Source organism: Etheostoma spectabile, unplaced genomic scaffold (genome assembly GCF_008692095.1).
Source record: "Etheostoma spectabile isolate EspeVRDwgs_2016 unplaced genomic scaffold, UIUC_Espe_1.0 scaffold362, whole genome shotgun sequence".
NCBI lineage: Eukaryota > Metazoa > Chordata > Actinopteri > Perciformes > Percidae > Etheostoma > Etheostoma spectabile.
In genome coordinates, this window is record NW_022605592.1 from 152,032 (window position 1) to 157,528 (window position 5,497).

Consider the following 5,497-nt stretch of genomic DNA (forward strand, 5'->3'; position numbering starts at 1 on the left):
AGAAATGGGCCGGGGGACTGATGTTCTTAAAGTTCCATTAAAGTGAACAAGTGGAAGAACTATCCTGATTTCCATTTTTTTCTCGTTCATTTTTTTGAAAGCTTCGCTGTGGCAACAACCAAAAAAGTTTAATCCTTCCCCCTATCACATTTTAATAAATTGAGCACATTGGCTTTTTTGAAACTAGACTAAAGAATACCTAAGTTTTGAGTTACCAAAACTGTCCATGAAAAAAAAAAAGTTTGAAGTTGTTGTTGGCGTGGGAGCAATTAGTTTGATGTAGAGAGAACGGATGTACCGATAATATCTTTTCGAAAAGCCTTCCAACCCCCTCTGATGACATCACTCCTCAATCTAGGCCCTCAGGCAATACACACCATTATAAATCCAGAAAATTATAAAATGTACATTTTCAACTGAACTTCTTACTAAAAAGCCTTTTTTTTCACAAAAAAAAAACTGTAAACCTATGTGCCAATCTGAGGAAAACAATTACAAGCCATCTCCACTAGCCTGCGATTTTTCTTGCCCATATTCCCTGTCTTCCCATCATATTTAGCTGTACTATCTTGTTCCGATTTACTTTTTGAAATAGGTTTGAATTGAACCTCCATGCGAATTCTGTATGGTGACAAAAACCACTGGTAGGAGAGATGGTTAGCGAGGAGAGATTTAAATAGATTAAGATACACTTGTAAGCAGCCAGAAGCAAGAAGATTTAAAGGATTTTTGAAGCTACGCTTAGCTTGCTTCCCCTTGAACTTTAATGTTAAAAAAATGTTTAAAGTTAATATTTTGAAAAAGTATAAATAGCAGAAAAAATTGCTTGAAGCAAGTTAATAGTCCCATCATCTGCTGAAACGAATGAAGATTTGAAAAAGTTTGAACGGGTTTTAAATAGCTGAAAGTAGCGAAGATACAAGAGAACGCCCACTTAAAAACCGTACGGCATATAAAAAGAAAAGATAAAGAAAGAACCTTGAATAACAAATAGTTGGAAGGCTGAACAGATTTCCACTAAACTAGAAAAATGCTATTTCCTGCAGGGATTAAGAGGACACGAGAAATGCTCCCCTCCTCTTTTGGGCATGTGAATAGCTGCAATCCTTAAAGCTAACCTAGTGGGAATAGTTAATGAATTGTAAGTTATTTAACTGAATCGTTAATAGCTAATCTGTAGAAAAAGCTTAATCAGTAAGAGATGTTGAAAGTTGTGAGAAGAGTGGAAAAAAAGTAGGAAACTTAAAGACCACCGTACAAAAAAGTTTGAAAAAGTCAGGAATGGTTTTAATAAGTTGAAATAATAACACAATAATGTAAAAAGATTGGAAACATTCTAAAAAAAATTGAATTGCTAAAGCTACTTGAGAAATAGCATAATTCATAAGAAGAGAAGATGTTTAAGTAGTCTCGAGACTATTGAAAACCCTTAGTCGGAATGCTTAATTTAAGTTGAATAACACCACAAGACAATCATATAGGGTTGGTGAAATGCCTTTGTCAGTTGTTTTGTTATGTACTGCAGCGGGGATTCAAACCACAGTCCATATGCACGGGGCATCAAATCACTAGGAGTTGGACTTCTCATGGGGCAGTACTTGCGTTGACCCGGTCTCCGCTATGGGAGGTGTAACCCGGTCTCAACCACAAAAAAGGCAATGGTTTTGTAACACTACGGCTACCACCAAAGAACTGTTCACAAGGCTATCCATTGTTATATATAATGAACACAAAGAGGTAGGTGTGTCTGTGTTTTGGTGCTGGAAAATGTGTGTGTTTTGTGTGTGTGTCTCCTAACCCTGCACCACCACCAAAGGTTTGTTCAGGAAAGCTTTTACATTGTAACATATAATGAGAGTCACACACACACAACACACACAGAAGTTTTAAAGTTGAACCACTTCTGTAAGTGAAAGTAATGAAGTCGCTGAAACTTTGGGGAAGGAACCGAGAAGATTGAAGGTGTTTGATTGAAGCTTGCTCTCATTGACCTGTAATGTTAAAATATAAAATGTTTAAAGCAATAGTGAAAAAGTACAAATTGCAGAAAAATAGCTTGAAGAAGGCCTATCATCGGCTGAACAGAGCTGATAGATTTGAAAAGCTTGAATTTGAAGAGTTGTAAACACAGATGATGTTAAACCACTGGGGGATTGGAACCAGGGTCTCTGCACAAAAGTATGGAGACATAACCAAATGCGCCACCGCAGTACATCTTCTAATGAAACTCTAAAGTGAGATATAATATATCATGTCTGGTGTGTGTGTCTAGTGAGTGTGTGTCTCTGCTTCATGGGTGCCTGTGTGTGGCTGTGAGGTGTGTGTGATTGGTCGGTGTGTGTCTTGTGTATGTGGTGTATGTCTATGTGTGTGTGTTTTGTATGGGTGTCTGTGTGTGTGTTGTCCATGTATCGTGGTGTGTCTTTGTGTGCATGTATCCTGGTGTGTGTGTCTGGTGTGTGTGTGTTCTATATGGTTTTGTGTGTGTGTGTATTCAATCTGTCTCGGTGTGGTATGTTGTTGTATGTTATGTGGCGGGTGGGTGTCTATCTGTGTTTGGGTGTGTGTGTGTGTGTCTGTCGTTGTTGTGTGTTGTGGGTTGTCTGTCGTGTTTGGTGTGTGTGTGTGTCTGGGTGTTGAAGTGAGGTTGGGTCTGTCTGTGTTTTTGTGTTGGGTGTGTGTTGTGTTGTGTGGTCTTCCATCGTCTCTGTATGTGTATGTGGTATGATGTCTGTGTGTTTTGTGAGGTGTGGTGTCTATGTGTGTGTGTGTCTTGTCGTGTGTGGAAGCGTGTAGTGTGTTCTGCTGGTTTGTGTGTTGTGTGGCGTGGGTGTGTGTTAGTGTGTGGTCTGTGTGTATGTGGGTTGTTGTGTGTTGGTCTCTGTGTGTGTGGACCACAAAGGATTTCTGTTTCAGGCATAGCATACAGTTGCGAATCATATGATTGATGAAGCATCAGACAGACATAAGATAATTTTTAGAAAGTTTTGGAGTGTCTGGGGAGGCCGTCTTTTGCCCATGGACTACATCGAAAGTCTAGCTGGCCATGTTGGTAAATCCTAGTAGGAAGACTTTGATGTCTGTAGATGTCATCTCTTTTGATCTGCAATCATGTAACACGCTATAGTTCGTTGGTACCCTTTCTTTACTGTAGCTATAGGAACCACTGACCTTAGTACAGTGAAACCAGCTACCAAACAACTTTAGGTCATTGCGCAAAGGAATAGGAGATAAGAAAGAAAATACTTGCCCATGAGCACCTAAGCCTTGACGTATTGAGTAAAATTCATGGGATTAAAGTTCAACGTTAATAAATGTGGTTGCGTCTCAGCGATTTAAAAAAGTGGTGCGCTGTTACTGGGTTTGTCAGAAATGAGGACCTAGTTTAAATCATTACAGTGAATGTGTAGAACTATCCTGAATTCTCGTCTGTGAAAGCCTTCGCTGAGCAAAAATAAAAGATAATTCCTATCACATTACAATGAGCACCTTGGCTGAAACTAGACAAGGAATTACCTACGTTTGATGTACAAATGTCATGAAAAGTTTTTGAAGTGTCTTGGCGTGGAGCAAAGTTATAGAGAACGAGTAGTCATGTATAACTATTTTACGAAGCCTCCCCTTTCATCCTGAGACTCACTTACTCACTCTAGTCAGGCATATTTCACACCCTTATAAATCCCACCAGCCCCAAAAATCATAAAGGTTACCCAATTACTGTTAAAAGCTTTTCACAAAACTGTAAAAATATGTCAACTCTGAATTTACCCACCCCCCCCCAGCCCTTTCTTATCCCCTTATTGGTATAAGTTGATTTTTTTTTTTATTTTTATTTTTTTTCTCCTGCTTGAAGCCTTTCTTTACAGTCTTGATTTTTTATTCCTTTTTTTTATTTTTGACTTTTTATTTGTAGTCGTGAAAAACTGTAGGACCGTGATTGATTTCCACGTTTAAGCAGAATGAAGTTTACTCTAACAGGATTTGATCGATATTTTGCGAGAACTTGACTTTATGTTAAAAAATAATTGTTTTAAAAGATACTATTTGAAACCAAGCTCATCCCAAATAGAGAACCCAATTGCTCACCTGACACGACAGGCCACTCATCTGCTGAAGAGCTGAAGATGAAACAGTCTTTTGAACGTGAAATAGGCGAAAGTCATGCAGCAGACTACCGAGAGCAAAAAAGTACGGCACTAATAAAAAGAAAAAAGATAATAAGAACCCCGAATAAACATAGTTGGATATGCTGCAACCAGCTGCCCCACTAAAACAATAAAGAACCGAATACCCCACAACCGCTTGGATATTGCGACACGCATTTCACTAAACACTAGACTCCACAATTCAGCAGAAATTTTATCCAGACCTGTGCCCATGCCGATTGGGGACCCATCACACACCACACCACATGGAAACATCAGTTAGGAGTCCCGCCTGGTCAACATTGCCCCGAAGGGAACATTAGTGTTTTCATGTAGGACCGCCCGGTGTGTGTGTTATGTGCCCTGTGTGTGTGTGTGCTGTCGTGTCCCTGTGTCCGTTCATTACTTCCCTTGCTATGATTCTAGCGCAAAACGCCTTAAGACCCTGTCCTGATAGACTTTCTCCATAGGACATTTTCTTGCGACTCCCCCCTTTCGCTTTTCCCCCAGGGACACAAGCGCGGTGCGGGACTTTACTACATTTTATTCTAAAAATGACTTGTCTAAAGACTGCCAAACAAAATGTGTTGGTAGGTTTGCTCCGCAACCTGCGCAGTTGTGGTAGAGAGACATTTGTTCGGCCGAAAAAAACATCGTGCTTACAGCCACATCCCCCCACCTCTGTCATCCAGTAAAACCCCGACCATGTCTACTATGGTGATATCCTCAAATTGTACGCGGGCCAGAGTCTTTTTTTCACACGATTACGATCGCTAGTAGTTGGCTGGAGCCAGCACCGATTCGAAAACGGTTTTAGCGTTACCCGATAGCAATTCACTCCCATAGTACAGCGTCTGCGACCCCGGACAAGATCTACCTAATGTTGACCACACATGATGTCTAACGACGATAGAAATGGAGGACCTACCCTTTTCGACGAGAACAATTGTTTGTTTCCAGCACACGTCCCTGAAAGCCCCTAACACTATGTTTTCCTTCTCCCCTCTCAAGTAGCAGAAATCTGTTGCTCGTGTGTGATTCGTCAGAGCGGGATGACAGAAGTTCTTTTCCCAATATTGTCTCATCTGCAGTTGGGGAGCCTACGCGCGGACGACACTGTCTAGTCGATAGACTCCAAGTTTACCATGATCTGTGATCGGCCACAGATTCCTCACATTTCCTTTTCCCCCCGCTTTTCTCTTTTTTTTCTCCCCCCCTTGACCCTGACCAACTATGATGTCTAAAGAGGTAAAACTGGAGGAGAGAGAGCAATTTGTTTGGGAAAAAAAATCACTGAATCGGACTCCAGCTGCATGGTATTTTCATGATTTCTCTCGACAGTTGGTAGATCA

The 5,497-nt window shown here is 40.6% G+C and overlaps 1 protein-coding gene across 2 annotated transcripts in view; it reads left to right on the forward strand.

Moving 5' to 3' along the window:
- cd2ap (CD2-associated protein) overlaps window positions 1–5,497 on the forward strand; it is a 90,714-nt gene that overhangs the window by 34,483 nt on the left and 50,734 nt on the right. The gene's annotated exons all lie outside the window — the stretch shown is intronic.